This window comes from Saccopteryx bilineata, chromosome 5 (assembly GCF_036850765.1).
Source record: "Saccopteryx bilineata isolate mSacBil1 chromosome 5, mSacBil1_pri_phased_curated, whole genome shotgun sequence".
NCBI lineage: Eukaryota > Metazoa > Chordata > Mammalia > Chiroptera > Emballonuridae > Saccopteryx > Saccopteryx bilineata.
In genome coordinates, this window is record NC_089494.1 from 44,775,872 (window position 1) to 44,793,976 (window position 18,105).

At 44.3% G+C, this 18,105-nt stretch overlaps 1 protein-coding gene across 2 annotated transcripts in view; it reads right to left on the reverse strand.

Moving 5' to 3' along the window:
* MYO1B (myosin IB) overlaps window positions 1-15,787 on the reverse strand; it is a 207,433-nt gene extending 191,646 nt beyond the window's left edge. The window contains exon 1 of one of the 2 annotated variants that reach the window (XM_066279246.1): window positions 15,512-15,787. The gene's annotated coding sequence lies outside the window, so the exon portion shown is untranslated. Of the gene's footprint in view, window positions 1-15,333; window positions 15,478-15,511 lie in introns of those variants that run through there. The other variant, XM_066279247.1, reaches the window with a different exon arrangement.
* Between the last annotated feature and the right edge of the window lie 2,318 nt (window positions 15,788-18,105).

Genomic DNA, 18,105 nt, shown 5'->3' on the forward strand with positions numbered 1-18,105 from the left:
TCCAGAAAAAGAACTAAATAAAATGGAGAAAGGCAACTACGAGGTGCAGAGTTCAAAATACTGGTTATAAGAATGCTCAATGAACTTAGGGGAAAAGAATAGTTGAACTTAGAATTTTAACAGCTTAAAAAGAGGTATGGAAACCATAAAAAAGAAACAGTCAGAAATGAAAAATACACTCATGAACTAATTTACAGGGAATCAACAGCAGAGTAGATTAAGCCAATAATCAAATCAGCATTTGGAATATAAAGAAGCAAAAAAATAAACAAAAAAAACCCCACCCAATTAGAACAGCAAAAGAAAAAAAGAATCCAAAAAGAATGAAGATGGTGTAAGGAGCCTCTGAGACAACTTCAAGTGTATCATGCTGAAAGGATAAAAGAGAGAGCAAGAAATTGAAAACCTATTTGAAAAGGTAACGATGGAAAACTTCCCTAACTTGGTGAAAGAAAGAGACAGACAAGTCCAGGAAGCACAGGGAGTCCCAAACAAGATGAACCCAAAAAGACCCACACCAAGACACATCATAATTAAAATACAAAAGTTTAAAGACAAAGAGAGACTCTTAAAAGCAGCAACAGAAAAGCAGTTACCTACAAAGGAGCTCCCATAAGACTGTCAGCTGATTTCTCAACAGAAACTTTGCAGGCCAGACCCAAGTGGCAAGAAATATTCAAAGTGATGAAAGGCAAGGACCTACCACCAAGATTACTCTACCCAACAAAGCTATCATTAAAATCAAAGGACAAATAAAGAGCTTTCCAGACAAATGAAAGCTAAAGCAGTTCATCAACACCAAACCAGTATTTCATGAAATGTTAAAGGACCTTCTGTAAGAAGAAGAAAAAAAAAAGATAAAAAATATAAACAATAAAATGGCAATAAATACATACCTATCACCTGACCAGGCACTGGCGCAGTGGACAGAGTGTTGGACTGGGAAGCAGAGGACCCAGGTTAAAAACCCCAAGGTCGCCAGTTTGAGCACGGGGTCACCAGCTTGAGCGTGGGATCACAGACATGACCCCTGGTCGCTGGCTTGAGCCCAAAGGTCACTGGCTTGAGCCCAAGGTCACTGGCTTGAGGAAGGGGTCACTCACTCTGCTGTAGCCCCCCGGTCAAGGCACATAAGGGAAAGCAATCAATGAACACTAAGGTGTCACAACAAAGAATTGATGCTTCTCATCTTTCTCCCTACTGTCTGTCTGTCCCCATCTGTCCCTCTCTCTTTCTTTGTAACACACACACACACACACACACACACACACAAAGAAAACAAAAGTACCTATCAACAAATGAATCTAAAAAAAGAAAACAAAATAAATGAAGAAGCAGAACAGAAACAGACTCATTTTTATGGCTACCAGATGGGAGGTTGTTAGAGGGATGGGTATAAAAAGGTGAAGGGATTAAAAAGAACAAAGTGATTGTTACAGAATAGTCATGGGGATGTAAAGTACAACCTAGGGAACATAGTCAATAATATTCTAATAACGATGCATGGAGTCAGATGGGTCCTAGATTTATTAAAATGATCACTTAGTAAATTCTCTAATGTATAATCACTGGAGTGTATACCAGAAACTATTATTATATTGTATGTCATCTGTAATTGAAAAATAAAAAATGATTTAAATTAAAAATATATATATTCTTTCTCCAGAGCCCAGCCCATGACCATTGCACTACACACTGCCACACTGCTTCCCACCGAGGCAAGAGCTACTCATCACCCCGTAAAAGAGAGTACAGACGCAAAGCCTTAGCCAAGGAGCAGTGATTCCAGGTGGACTAAGGTGTGTGTAACTCAGACTGGACAACTCCTGCCCACCCCACCCCGCTTACACCTGAGCCCAGTGAGTGTTTGAAAAGGTACCATAGGGAGAGGGAAAAAGTTGGCCGTGCTCAGGGCTTCTCCTGACCTAGGAGCAAGGCCCAGCCTGACAGCGCGGAGTCCAGGACACTGTTGTGTCATGTGCCCAGCAGCTGCCAGTACTCGAGGCAAAGGCACTCTTCAGATGGCAGGGCAGGGACTGTGAGTGAGATGGCCAGTTGTCCCACTCAAGCTACATCACCGAGGCAGCCCTCTCTTAACTCAGGTGGTTTCACTTGAGAAAGGGGGACGTACTGACAAAAAATAAATATTTTCATGTCATCATTATTTAAACATTAATAAATACCACTGCTATGATAATTTACTAAGAAGTAATAACTTGATAATTACTTACTGTAAGTTACTGATTACTAAAATTTCCATCCTTCTACCATTAAGAATAAGCCTCACCTTAGGGATTCTGGGCCCGTTTTTCACTGGCTGAAAAGCTCTCCCATCCTCCTCCTCTACACAAATTAATCCTTCAGCCTTAGTACAGATGTCAGTTTCCTCACACAGGCCCTCTCTATACCCCCTGTCTGAAGTCTCCTCTCCCCACCTGTCTTTTTCTCACAGCCTCTTTCTTGTCCTTTTCATTCATAGCATCTCTCACAATCCATAAACACACCATGAATACTTGTGTTCGTGTCTGCAGTGTTCACTGCCCTCATACTCCAAGAGAGCAGAAACTCCATCTGCTCTATTCACCATTACAGACTCAGGGCCTGGCATACACTAGGCTCCCAAACACCTGATGAGTGAATAAATAAATAAATGCGTTAAAGAACTAAAAGTAGCCTGAACAGGCGGTGGCGCAGTGGATAGAGCATCAGACTGGGATGCGGAGGACCAGGTTCGAAACCCCGAGGTCGCCAGCTTGAGCACAGGCTCATCTGGTTTGAGCAAAAGCTCACCAGCTTGGACCCAAGGTCGCTGGCTTGAGCAAGGGGTTACTCGGTCTGCTGAAGGCCCGCGGTCAAGGCACATATGAGAAAGCAATCAATGAACAACTAAGGTGTTGCAATGAAAAACTGATGATTGATGCTTCTCATCTTTCTCCATTCCTGTCTGTCTGTCCCTATCTATCCCTCACTCTGACTCTCTGTCTCTGTAAAAAAAAAAAAAAAAAAAAAAAAAAAAAACTAAAAGTAATCCCCCTTATGTCTAGAAGTATATGTATAATTTTAAAAGTAAAGCTAATTGTGACATTTCCACTACAGGCTGTTACTTTGTTCTCTATTAGAAAAGCCACCCGACTTCAGGCTCCCATAGCAAACACAAATTTAAATGTAAACTTCATCAATCAAGAATCATCTAGGCCCTGGCCGGTTGGCTCAGCGGTAGAGCGTCGGCCTGGCGTGCAAGGCACCCGGGTTCGATTCCCGGCCAGGGCACATAGGAGAAGCGCCCATTTGCTTCTCCACCCCCCCCCTTCCTCTCTGTCTCTCTCTTCCCCTCCCGCAGCCAAGGCTCCATTGGAACAAAGATGGCCCGGGCGCTGGGGATGGCTCCTTGGCCTCTGCCCCAGGTGCTAGAGTGGCTCTGGTCACGGCAGAGCGACGCCCCGGAGGGGCAGAGCATCGCCCCCTGGTGGGCAGAGCCTCGCCCCCTGGTGGGCGTGCCAGGTGGATCCCAGTCAGGCGCATGCGGGAGTCTGTCTGACTGTCTCTCCCCGTTTCCAGCTTCAGAAAAATACAAAAAAAAAAAAAAAGAATCATCTATAAACAAATACAAAATCAATACCATTCTTGTTTAGTGGCAACACCAACCATAAATGTGTTAAATAATTTCATTCACAATGACCACAGAAACTATAAAACACCTTGGCACAAATCTAATAAGAAATGTGAAAAAGTTTTACACATAAAACTACAAAATGCCATTGAAGGCTATAAAAGGGCTAAATATATAAAGAGGCACATTAGGTTGTGGATGGGAAGCCACAAACACATAAAGCTGTCAATTTTCCCTGAATTTCTCTATAAATGCAATGTACATAATTCCAATAACAAAATTTTTTAAAACTACCACATGCAAGAACAGATAAGCAAGTTAACCTGTGTGAAGGGAGAGAATGCAATATGCATGTGATATATCAAAGGACACAAAAATAGAAAATGACGTTTTGTATAAATTTGTATAGTTTAACTATAATGGTATAATGGGTGTATAATGTTACCTTCAATATTTTGACTGTCACCATTTCCCCTTTCTTTTTTTTTTTTTTTTTTTTTTTTTTTTTTTTGTATTTTTCTGAAGCTGGAAACGGGGATAGACAGTCAAACAGACTCCCGCATGCGCCCGACTGGGATCCACCCGGCACGCCCACCAGGGAACGACGCTCTGTCGCGACCATAGCCACTCTAGCGCCTGGGGCAGAGGCCAAGGAGCCATCCCCAGCGCCCGGGCCATCTTTGCTCCAATGGAGCCTCGGCTGCGGAAGGGGAAGAAGGAGACAGAGAAGAAGGGGGGGGGAGGGGTGGAGAAGCAGATGGGCGCTTCTTCTTTGTGCCCTGGCCGGGAATCGAACCCGGGACTTCCACACACCAGGCCGACGCTGTACCACTGAGCCAACCGGCCAGGGCTCCCCTTTCTTTTTTAAGTTGTGAAACAGTAAATGCTGTAAGTTCAGAAGAGCAAGAGTCTGGGGAAAATGAAGAAGACGGGAACAAAGCTGGGTTGTGGAAGATGTGTAGGTGTGACAGGTGGAGAGGGGGCTTCCAAGGTGTAGAAAAGATCCAAGAGAAGAAGGAAATAAAAATTCCGAAGACATTATTTGAGAGCGATCTCCGTGTGACTCACTCTGATTTTCCCATAGAAAGTCAGATAGTGCCAGCTTTAGAAATGGACAATGAAGTGACTCAGCAGTGTTATCAATCTAATGATGCATCAAAAAGTGATCCAAAATGGTCACACAAGTTGGGACATATGTATTTTATATCTCCCTCTTGGAGAGTCACTGTGCAGTCACAAATAAAAGACCACCATGCTAAGTCCCTCTGCAAAGAAACTTATTTTAAAATGTTTTTTGACCAACACCTACTCAGCCAAAGAACCCTTTTTCACATGAACCTCTACTGATTTTATGGGGTGATTTTTTTTCCAACCTACTAACTTTTCATAGAATAACCCACCTTGGGAAATGCTACATTCCAGTAACCCAGCCTTTTAAAAACCTGAACCAGAAAGAGGCTTAAGGATTTGAAAATAACAAGGCAGCAATCAACCAAACACAGCAACTGACTGGGTGGGTGTGAAGGTCATAAAAAATATGGAAGTAGGTGATGCTTCTGAAATCCAAAGTGATGACAGTGATAGAAATGTCATTAGCACAGTGAACTCACAAGAGGTTCAACTCTTAAGTAATGGGCACCAAGCTTGGATTTAGATAGCTTTGGGAAGACAGTGAGATATTCCTTTAAATTGAACAAGAAGTTAAAAGACTTGGTTGGGGTCCAGTTCCCAGATCAGTCCCTAATTAGCATAAAGAACCTGAGGCAGGTCTCAAATAAAATAAAAGGGTTGCAGCAGTGACCTTTAAGGCCCTTTCAACTTTAACATTCTACCATTTCAAGAAAATCAAAATACCAATGAATAATCAGGTTTCACCTTTACAGAAGGTGTGAAATGAATAGCAGATAGGCTAAAAAAGAAACAATTCAAGAATGTGAATGAATATATGGGTTTAAATATACAGCTCACAAAAATTAGGGGGTATTTCAAAATGAGTATGGAGCAATGAAATATCCCCTAATTTTTGTGAGCAGTATATATGGGTGAGAGAGTTGTAAAAGATTATGCAATTAAGGATGTTTAAGAGATATCCCTGAAACCCATAAAGCTATCATCAAGTGTAACTCCAGCCTCCTTCCCCAGTGTACAGAATACTTAGTACTCTCCTGAATCTGACCCAGTGTGGCAACTCATATATTTTTATGAATGCTTCTCAACACCCTAAAGTTTTCAGGCAAGTGAGAACCTTTTCCTCGATGGCTCACCACATCAGGAGTAGATCAAACCTGTGTCCTACTTATTACAAGATTGCTAGAGGACCTCAAAACAGCAAGCCATGCAAACTGGCAGAAGCCCAATGTTCATAAAAATTAAGCCTTTCCTAGAAGCATGTAGGTTGGACTATAACAATAAAATAGTGACGATCCTCTGAAGCACTTTCAGAGGAAAAAGTGAACAGCCTGGAACCAAGCCTATCTGCAATCTGAACACTGCAGGTAGGGCTTCAGGGTCTAATAATATGTTATTTAAAAGCAAGGAGCACCGAGGGAGAAGAAAAAGATGAACACCGGAAAATATAAGTAGGAGCCAGCAGGAACTTTGCAATTAAGGTTTTTTGAGAGGTTTCTTTTTGGTTAAAGTGTGTGAAAAACCTCTTTTATGAAACCAGTAAAAATGATGTGAAAATGCACTATAACAAAGCCAATAATTAACAATCTGCTCCATTGTTCTTTTGATTCAGTGCTCCAAAATCTCTTTAAGGATCCTGAGTTGTTTTATCTTTTTTAACACGTATAAAAACTTGGACAATTTTGAATTGTATTTTCACTTTAGCACAGCAAAATGAACGCAATTTCAAGGTATCTTGAGTCCACACAGGACTGGCTGGAAAGTCCTGGGAAGCCGGAGAGACCTGGTCTCCTCTTACTCTCTCCCAGCTACCAAGGAAAACCAAGCACATGGTATTTTTTGAAGCTCAGAGTAGTTGTTTATTTGATAAGGAAAGGATATCAATTTCACTTCTCTCTAGATCTCAATTTCTAGAACTACTTATCTTGAAGGAGTATAAATCCATACCAACTCCTTCCTTCTCCCTGTACACCCAAGCCCCAGCTCTGCAGTGCCTCTCGTACCATTTCATCCACGTGTATCAGACGCTGAGCTCCAACTGGATGCCCCACAGCATACTGCACTCAGGTGGAGATGAGCAGAGATGAGACAACCTCCCTAAAACTCCCCTTGGACCTTCTAATTCAGGGGTCGGGAACCTATAGCTCGCGAGCCAGATGTGGCTCTTTTGATGGCTGCATCTGGCTCGTAGACAAATCTCTAATAAAAAAAATGTTAAAAATATAAAACATTCTGGCCCTGGCCTGTTGGCTCAGTGGTAGAGCATCGGCCTGGCATGCAGGAGTCCCAGGTTCAATTCCTGGCCAGGGCACACAGGAGAAGCACCCATCTGCTTCTCCACCCCTCCCCCTCTCCTTCCTCTCTGTCTCTCTCTTCCCCTCCAGCAGCCAAGGCTCCATTGGAGTAAAGATGGCCCGGGCGCTGAGGATGGCTCTGTGGCCTCTGCCTCAGGCGCTAGAATGGTTCTGGTCGCAACAGAGGAATGCCCCAGATGGGCAGAGCATCTCCCCCTGGTGGGTATGCTGGGGGGGATCCCGGCCGGGCACATGTGGGATGTTCATGATTGCGGGTGAATGGAGCCAATCACAGCTGTCCTCTGGGACAACACCAAATTTTTATTGGATAATGTGTAATGTACACGGGTCGTTGTAGGGTCAGGAAGTAAACTTCCCTCCTTCCTTTTAATCAAGTAGTCAGCTAGCTCATTGCACAAACCCTTTTGACGAAGAAGATGGCTAAAAGAAAAGAATATAAGGAATATACTTTTCAGCAGGAATGGACAGAGGAATTCACCTTTGTGGAAAGAGCAGGTTCTGCAGTGTGTCTAATATGCAATGATAAAATTGCATTGATGAAATGGTCAAATATAAAGCGGCACTTCGACACATGCCATACTACATTTGCATCAAAATATCCAGTGGGGGACAGCAGGAAGAAAGCATGTCAAGAGCTACTGTGCAGAGTGCAAGCTAGTCAGCAGCAACTCTGTGTTTGGACCCAACAAGGTGACTAGAATTCGGCTAGCTTTGCTAGTGCTTTAGCAATTGTGAGAAATGGACAGCCATTCACAGATGGGGAGTATGCCAAAACATTCATGCTTGATATTGCCAATGAACTTTTTGACAACTTTTCGATAAAGACAAGATAATCAAACAAATAAAAGACATGCCTCTGTCAGCAAGAACTGTTCACAATCGTACCATCATGATGGCAAATCAAATTGAGGCAACACAAGTGAAGGACATAAATGCAGCACCATTCTTTTCTCTCGCTTTGGATGAGTCAACAGACATAAGCCATTTATCCCAGTTCAGCGTGATTGCAAGGTATGCTGTCGGTGACACACTACGTGAGGAAAGTCTTGCTGTTTTGCCTATGAAAGAGACAACAAGAGGGGAAGATTTATTCAAGTCTTCCACTGAGTTCGCTAAAGAAAAAAAAATCTACTGATAGATATACTTATTTCGGTGTGTACTGATGGTGCTCCGTGCATGGTGGGGAAAAACAGAGGATTCATAGCGCTTCTTCATGAACATGAAAAGAGACCCATTCTAAGTTTTCACTGCATCCTACATCAGGAGGCGCTTTGTGCTCAGATGTGTGGCGAGCAGCTTGGTGAAGTGATGTCACTGGGTGGTCACTTTATTGTTACCCGAGCTTTAAATGATCGCCAGTTTAAAACACTGCTGGGAGAAGTTGGGAATAATTATCGTGGTCTGCTTCTGCACAGCAATGTGCGTTGGTTGTCAAGAGGGAAGGTGCTCAGCCATTTTGCGGCTTGTCTGAGCGAAATGCGGACTTTTCTTGAAATGAAAAACGTTGAGCATCCTGAGTTAGCTAACACTGAGTGGCTCCTGAAGTTCTACTATCTCATGGATATGACTGAACATCTGAACCAGCTCAATGTGAAAATGCAAGGCACTGGAAATACAGTCTTATCCCTTCAACAAGCAGTGTTTGCACTTGAAAATAAGCTGGAACTCTTCATCGCCAACATTGAAACAGGTAGTTTACTACGCTTTGAAAAACTGGAAGAGTTTAAAGATGCATGCACAGCAAGTGACCCTGCTCAACATCTTGATCTCCAGCAGCTAGCGGGCTTCACATCTAATCTTCTGCAGTCATTCAAAGCGTTCTTTGGAAAATTTTGTGAGCGCACTCATCTTTTTAAGTTCATCACCCATCAACACGAATGTGCAGTGGACAGCTCCGACCTGAGTTAAATCCCCAGTGTCTCCATCAGAGATTTTGAGTTACAAGCCACTGACCTGAAGGCCTCAGACATGTGGGTGAATAAGTTCAAGTCACTGAATGAAGATTTGGAAAGACTTGCATGACAGCAAGCAGAGTTGGCAAGCAAACACAAGTGGGGAGAAATGAAAAAACTTCAACCCACGGACCAGCTGATTTTCCAAACTTGGAACGCACTTCCTGTCACATACCACACACTCAGCATGTGAGTATTGCTGTACTGACAATGTTTGGCTCTGCATATGCATGTGAGCAGTCTTTCTCACATCTAAAGAACGTTAAGACCAACCTACGATCATGTTTAATGGATGGAAGTCTCAACACCTGCATGAAGCTTAACCTCACCACGTATCAACCAGACTACAAAGCCATCAGCAAAACCATGCAGCACCAGAAGTTGCATTAATGGTAAGAAGTACTTTATTCATCATTGGTTAGCAACAGCATAACAACATTATTAAAAAGAATTCAAAGACTTATTGTACTTTAAAAGTGTTGGTCTTACATAAAATGCACACATTTACTTGTATTTAGTGTTAAAGACATTTTATGGCTCTCATGGAATTACATTTTAAAATATGTGGCATTCATGGCTCTCTTGGCCAAAAAGGTTCCCGACCCCTGATCTAATTCCTGAAGAGAGACGGGACCAGGAGAGTGTAAGAAAGATCACCACACAGGCCTGGCTCTCAAATCTCTCACTCACAGTTGAACCTTGTCTCACCAACTCTCCCTCACCCGGGGGAGGGGAGTGATGTAGGATGAGGCAGCCAAGCACAAGACCCAGAAAAGGAGGAGAAATTCAGAAGCATTCAATCACCTCTCTCAGCTCTGGACTAGCCAAGGACACCCACAGGAACCCTGACTCCGGGTGACAAAGAAAGCCAGCCAGCGAGAGAGCGACCATCAGGTGGGCTCCCCAGCTCGTTAAAGTGAACTCCTTAAAAGTGGCCCAAAACCTGAATGATCACTGCACCATGAGGTCACGTGCTGTTCTAAAAAGGACACGATCTTGGGCTTGATCTCTATCAGCCGTTTCTAACTTTCTCAATTCCCTCAACTACAGATATCTTCTACTGAAGAACAGTAATGAGAATTAAATGAAACAAACTATGGAAAGTGCCAGAATGAGGCCTGACACTATGCAAGCACCCAATACTTAACTTGACAGTCACACAAACGTCATGTAAAATATGAATAATCTGTTCTCTGGGGACTTGGCATTTCTTGTCCAAAATGCAAATATGCCTGAAGTCTGTGGCCAGCCTCGTGAGGCTGAACTGTGAGGCATGCTGAAGACGGCACGCGGAAGGGCTGCTGGCCCGTACAGAGGGAAGAAAGCAGGAGGACACCACAGATTCCCCACATCAGGGCTGACCATGTTAATCAACCTCTTGTCCCCTGGATGGCACCTTATACATCCTTCCGGTCCAAAAAGGGATCCTCCACTCTCCTCTGGGGCACTGAACAAACCAGGATGACGCTCCCTAACTTCCCAAGCAATCCAACCATCAGACATAGGCAGCGTTTAGAGACCCGACCCCTTCCACGCGATCAAAGGTACAAGAAAATGAAAGAAGGATGAGTGGAAAGAGTGAGCATTGGGTTCGCTTTCTCCAACCTTCCTGCTCTTGTTTGTTTCCAGCATTTGTCTGGGCAGCCAGCTTGTGTTGGCGTGGCCTTGGTCACCACAGCTGTCACAATTGTTTTCTTCATTTCACCAAAATCTACTCTCGGAGCACACCGATATGCCCTGCCTCTAGCCTCTGAGGCACAACAGATTTCCTTCATTGTTTTTTAATGCATCACTGTGTGCTTAATCCAGCAGTCCCCAAACTTTTTACACAGGGAGCCAGTTCACTGTCCCTCACCGTTGGGGGGCCCGACGATAAAAAAAAAAACTATGAACAAATCCCTATGCACACTGCACATATCTTATTTTAAAGTAAAAAAAACAAAATGGGAACAAATACAATATTTAAAATAAAGAACAAGTAAATTTAAATCAACAAACTGACCAGTATTTCAATGGGAACTATGCTTCTCTCACTGACCACCAATGAAAGAGGTGCCCCTTCCGGAAGTGCAGCGGTGGGGCCGGATAAATGGCCTCAAGGGGCCGCATGCGGCCCACGGGCGATAGTTTGGGGACCCCAGGCCTAATTCAATGTGAACTGATGAAGAAGGTATTGACAACTGATAAGAAACCCACAAAATGTCCTAAGAGCAGAATGCTGGCAATCATCCTTCATCCTTCTCAGGAAAGAAGTTAGAAGGTGCTCCCTGTTAGACCTTGGCAGGCCTCGTGTCTGCATCACCTCTAAATATCCAATGGACGGGACTTGACTGGTCTGAGGAGACAGGAGTTACTGCACCTACACCACATCTTTGAAGGCCCCAAACGGTGGCCTAGCCTGAAATAATAACACAAGTAAAGGTAGACCTTCCAGTCTTCAAATCCTTATCTTAGAAACCAAAAGCCAATATTGACTTTTCCCTTTGCCCAGCAGCATTCTGATAAATCCATAAACAACTGGTGATGTCATGGGCTATAACCCATTCTGCTCCTGCGCTTGATGGTCACCACTGGGTCAAGGTCAGCAGCCTTCTGCCCGGCACCACCCTCCACTCCACTCAAGGACGATACCAATTCTATTCTCTCTTCACAGAGATGCCTAAACTCCTTCACTTCCCCTGTGGGGAAAGGATGATCACAGAAATCCTGTGGAATGTGTGTTCCCACAGAGCCCAGAAATTTGATGACCTCAGAGGATATTATAAAGAAAGACCCTTGACACTTCCCTAAGGAAGAATGTCTTCTGTACAAGGCGACTGCCAGGACAAAAAGCATGTGCTGGGAAAACCTCCCGCACGCTGCTGCCGCGTCTGTTTCCAATTCTGATGTCCCATTTCCTCTTTATAATCAGCATTCCTTCCCTCCTTATTTCTCTTCTAAAAGAACATTGGCATTAGGTCTCAGTTAAAGCAGCAAAGTGTCATGTTCTAATAAAGGCTGTAAGATAAAAAGGGCTAAGTGAATGTCAATAAATATAAAATGCTTGAATACTATATATATATAAGATCTACTCCATTCCACCACTTTTAAATGTTTCCAAAAATGAAGTTATTTTTAAACGTTGGCAGCCTAACTTTTTAAATATTAAGTTTCATTCACATAAAGCTTATTCACACAGGCCATAACACAGCACAAAGCTTTTTAAAAATACAGTTTAAAGTTGCGGTGTCATTAATCTGGCCTTCCAAAGCAATCTCACAGTAGTTTTTGGAAGAATCTGATTATGATTATATGAAAATGATTTGAAACATGCAAAAGGCTAATCAACTTGTTGTCATTCTTATGATTATGAGATATCCAACCATACAGTGCATACTTAAGAGAACAGACTTTGGAATCAGAGATGGGAATTCAAATCTCTCCTCCACCCCTTACTGGTTACCTACACAAGTAGGTGTAAGAGGCAAGTTGCTAAACTTCTCAGGCTTCAGATGCAACTGTGAAATGGGAGGAGAATACCCACTCTATCAAGTTGTGAGAATTCACAGAGTAACGTATGTAAAACCTTTTGTACCCAGTAAACACTTACTAAATGGCAGCGATGATTATTGTTAGGTCATTTAATTAAAACTCAATGTTCAGCTATTGAAAATAGTAAAAAGGAAAAGGAAGAAAGGAAACTCTCACCCAAAAGAAGGACAAATGCTAAACATATGGATACTATAACCTGAGGATTCTTTCTTAAGCCAACATCACCCTCAACTGCCACTTCTTCCCCACTGACTGAAGTCAGGAGCTTTGAGGTGCTTTGCATAACATCCCATGCAGCCTACAACGGGGCATCCATCAGACAGCCTGCAGCCAAAAACCAATGATTTAAGAGGATCTTTCACCAATGTTTCCTGTAATAGTCTTATGCTTTGCATTTTGCTAATGTATCTTTCCAATGGGTACTTAAGAGGAATCTAATTATGCTATATTTTACAAAACAAGTCACAACATAATTCCAAAGTCTAAAATGACAAGACAATAACCAAGAAGAATCCCTCTGTTCACGGCCTGTGGCACAATGTTTTGCCAGCTGCCGGTTGGACAACATCCCGCTTCAACTTCATAAAGGTTCTTGAGGACAAGACGCACTGCTTTCCAGCCTGAAAATCTGACCACATACCCCATGAAAAAGACAAACCCTCAGCAGAAACTTGTACAGATCTTTTCCATTACCACTTAGTGGGCAAGGAAACTTTTTTTTCCCCCTAAAGCAAGCTCCTAATTTGCCTTTTAAGCTTAAAGAGGCTTTCAAACTTGGCTCACCCTAAAATGAATGGCCAATGGGGTGGTTTACAGGTGGACCCTCAGGCTTTTCAAAGAGGTAGCACTGGATCACTTTTCAGCCCTGTCTGCAACCAGACTACTACTACTGAATGTCTCCTATATTATCACCGCAGTAATTCTAACCTTCAGTCCAACTCTGGGATCCTTCCATCTGTGTCCCACAGGCACAAACCATGAATGCTTGGAAATGTCACCGTCCTCCCAAAACAGTTTTGCTTGGAATACACCATTCAAAAAACACTCATCATTCAATCCTCCATAGCTCCCTCCCCAGATAAGCCAATCCTCTTGGGTTTCCTGATTTTAATCTAGGAAAGAGACATTTAACAAATGCCCAACATAGCATGACCAGGCAGTGGCACACTGGATACAGCATTGGACTGGGACATGTAGGACCTAGGTTCAAAAACCCGAGGTCAGCAGCTTGAGTGCGGGATCATAGTCATGACCCCATGGTTGCTGGCTTGAGCCCAAAGGTCTCTGGCTTGAGTCCAAGGTCTCTGGCTTGAGCAAAGGGTTGCTGGCTTGAAACCAAAGGTCACTGGCTTGAGCCCAAGGTCACTGGCTTGAGCAAGGGGTCACTCACTCTGCTGGAACCCCGTCAAAGCACATATAAGAAAGCAGTCAACAAACAACTAAAGTGCCACAACAAAGACTTGATGCTTCTCATCTCTCTCCCTGTCTGTCCCTCTCTCTGACACTCCCTCTCACACACACTCTCACACTCTCTCTCTCTCTCTCTCTCTCTCACACACACACACACACACACACACAATGTCCAACATACTACATTTAATTCTACCTCCCCCTAAAAAAATTCCCATTCACCAAAATGGAAACTGTTTTCTTTCTTATTCCAGATGACCCACACTGGGGAATAAGAGCACAAAAGCCTGGCTCCTCCACTCAAAACCCAAACGTTGGTTTGTGCCATGTATTTTCTGGGAAAGACTGTAAAAAGGTTTTTCGATTCAGTGTTACATAATCTGATTCATTTATTTAGCAATGTCTAATTTACTGGTGGTTTCCCCCCAAACATTCCTGGAAAATTGTTATACTACACCATATTACAATGGAGAAAAAATTTTATGTCAAAATTGATTCTATAAAATGTGCCGGGTTGGCCTTAGCTCAGTCGTTCCTTTGAGTCAAATTCACTTGTTAAAACGTGCCTCCTTCCCATTCAAGCCAGTATCCACGAACTATACACACAGATTCATGGGCACCCACATACCCTGATTCACAGTGTGAATAAAATAAATAAGGTTGGCTTCCACTCTAACTAACAAGATTTGATTTCAGCAAACTAACACTGGGGAGCGCCTAGAACTCAGGGACGCACACAACTTGTTGCAGCAATAAAAGCTCCCCCGCAGCCTGAACAAAGCATTACAAATAAGCTCCAGAAACACACAGGGCCCTTGGACAAAATGTTGTGTGTTTGTAATTAACTACCCAGTACACTCTCATCACCCCCTTTCCAGCCCTGCCGGCCCCAGCACCCTCCAAGACTCCCGTTCTTAATCTGGTTTCCATTCCAGCTCCGCCCCCTCCCCTTCCCTCTCGGGAACCGTGAATCAATCCCGTCCCGGGCAGGAAACCAGAACCAGGGCAGCCCCCTCCGCCGCGGCGGAACAAAGGAGAGGAGCGCAGCTGCACGCGCAGGAAGCCCCATCGGGTCCCGGGCCCCTTCTCCCCCGCCACCGCCGGGGCACGCCGCACCTGAACCCCACTCGCCATTGTTCTCCCTACGCTTTCTTCCCCGCAGGAGGCCACCCTGGGTCCTTTCATAGAACTAGGGGGCCAGGAAACAGCTGTGGGCCAGAGATGGACGGGGTGTGGGTGAACACAATGGAATAACAGGAATACACTTTGCCCACAGGTACGGGAGGAATGGGGAAAAGTAAGAAGAACTTAGTTTACACACCAGGTCCCCAAGCAACTGCGGAGCCACCACCACCCTGAGCGACCTCCACGGTGCGCGGGTCCTCACCTCAGCGCCGCCTCGCCCTGAGGGAAAAGTGCCGCAGACCCCGCTGACCCGCGCCCCGTGGATAGTGTCGGAGCCACGGACCCCAAGCACAAAGGCGCAGGCTGACGCTTTACCGCCTCTCTAGGGCCGGGGCCAGACCCAGCGGGAAGGCGGGGGACAGGGAAAGAGCTCGCGCTACCTCGCCGGGCGCCACTCCGCCTGTTCGTCGTCCTCTCCCTGGCGGCGCTTCGGGACGCGGGCCCACCGCGAGGCTGCAAGGCTACCGCGGCGGCTGCTCCGTGGGGTTGCGGGGCGGGCGCTGTCCCGCAGCTGCCGGCCCCCGGTGCGCTCGGGCACTGCCTGCACGCGCCTCGGCTGCGGCTGCGGCTGCGGCTGCGGCTGCGGCTGCGGTGCGCGCTCGGCTGCAGAGTGCTCGGCGGCGCGGAGTGCTCGGCTGCGGCGGGAGGCGCCCGGCCACTCCCCTCTCCCGGGCAGACTGAGGGGCCGGCCCAGGGGCGGGGGCGGCGACCTCGCCGGCTGGGATTCGCCCCTCGGCGCGGCGGCAGGACCCGGAGCCACCGCCTTCCAACTACTCACCTCCGGCCTCCCGGTGCCGGCTGCACAGCGCCCTCCGGTGAACGCGGGCGGCAGCCTCCGCACCCCGGGCAAACCTGGATGGGACAGGAATGGAAGAAAGAGAGAGGTCCGCCCCAGCGCTCACGGAGGGCATGGTCCTTCTACCTTTTTTCACTCCGGGATTAACTAGAATATAACTGGGGCACGGGAGGCGGGGGATGACAGCTAGAAGCCAGCCTGGGGGGCAAATGCCGGCAAAAAAAATTAGAGTGTTCTCAATTTTTCCTCTTCTAGATAAAAGTTTGAATGCTCAAAAATATCATATTATAAAATATTAATTTGACCAAAAGAGGAAAAAAAATTATTGAGTAGCAAATTGTGTTTTTACGGACAAGGTTTTTAATATCTATTAAACCACTTGATTTCACATCATTCTAAGTAAACACTGCCCAATTCTGTTACAGGAATAAAAAAAAAGTTTTTAAAAAATTTTAAATACCCATATGTATGTGAATATAGTGTATTAACTGGCACTGGGTAATGATCAATGATAGGATATTAATCTGCATATTATTCCCCCCCCATGGGGGGGGCAGCAAATGAGAACTTCAGCTCCTCACTCCAGCCTGCCTCTTGCCTCTTTGTAGAATTTAGAACAAGCCCCATGACCCAGGTCCTGGTTTCCTCATCCCCAGAAGAGAAGGGTGCTTGTCCAAACTTACTCACTAGGTGAGTTGAGGATTACTTGACTAAGGTGTAAAAGCAATGTGTAGGCACAATAATTATTACTCATGGTTCTAACTACTTTATCCTATAATGAAGTAAATTACCATAAATGGGGCCACGTTTAAATGGACTGACCTATATCTGGAAACTGTCACTAAAATGAGGTGAACCAAAGAATGCAGTCCATATATAGTAACTGTTCCCACAGACAGAAGAACCACAGGCACTGAGATTTGTCAAATGTCACCAGTAGAGTTTGGAAAAGGTGACAATTCCCCAAACTGTATCTGCTTGGTGCTTTACCATTATCAATGACACCAACTATAAAATCTGCAGAGGACAGGATAGTAGTCTAAGCTAAGACATTGAGCATCAGGTACTTTGTTTGTTTTCTTTAATCTTCACAAAAACCTGGGAGGTGAGTTACTCTCATTTTTTTTGTTTTACAGACCAGGAAAGCCCAGACAGGCCTTCCAGCTAATAAATGGCTATGGTGAGTGGTGGGATTCAAATAATTTAACAACCAGTTCTCTGCCCTGACGACCATTTTAAATATATTAAAAAAAAAGATACACCAAAAGGTAGTTTATTATTTCATGCATTTAATACGTAAATAAGAACAATAAAAGAGGTACATAAAACTAGATTATAAGAAAGTGTTTTTAAATATTAATGAAAAAATATTAAATAATACCTGACAAAAAAACAAAAAAACTAATACTTAAGGTATTTCCAATGACAGCTTGTCACCCCCTGGTTGGTTGGCACTTTTTCTCTTTATGTTATATGTTTGTGTACTAAAGTAACAAATGTGAGGGAATTAAAATGTAGTATTTCATTAAAGGCATAATGAGTTTTATGAAATGAATAAATAAACATGACAAGCATAGTTCTGTCAAATTTTTTTCACCTATGGACAGAATGAACATTACTATGGGAGCTTAGAATACGCTATTGACAGATGAACATTAAAAAAAAGTAAGGAATGTAAATTTGTGATTTCCACATTGGGTGGGTGGCTGCCCAAACACCCACCTTAGAACAAACCCTGATTACAAGTGCCATTTTAACAACAGGTTTGCCGAACTCAACAAAAAATTGAGTATCAGTTCTGCCGAACCAGTGCAAACTAGCTGAATACCACCACTGGCTATGGTGGTTTGAAAGTACATCCACCACATATGAGAAAGCAGTCAATGAACAACTAAGGTGTCGCAACGAAAAACCAATGATTGATGCTTCCTGTCTCTCTTCATTGTCTGTCTGTCCCTGTCTATTCCTCTCTCTCTCTGTGTAAAAAAAAAGAAAAAGAAAAAGAAAATACATCCACCAATTCTTTAACACTCCTCCCATTAAAGAGTGGAGTCTGTCTTCCTCTTGAATATGGGCTGGACTTAGTGACTTGATTATAATGAACAGAATGGAGCAGAAGTAAGGCTTATGACTTCTGAGTCTGGGCTTTTACCTGGATGTGTCTTGGGGCACTCACCC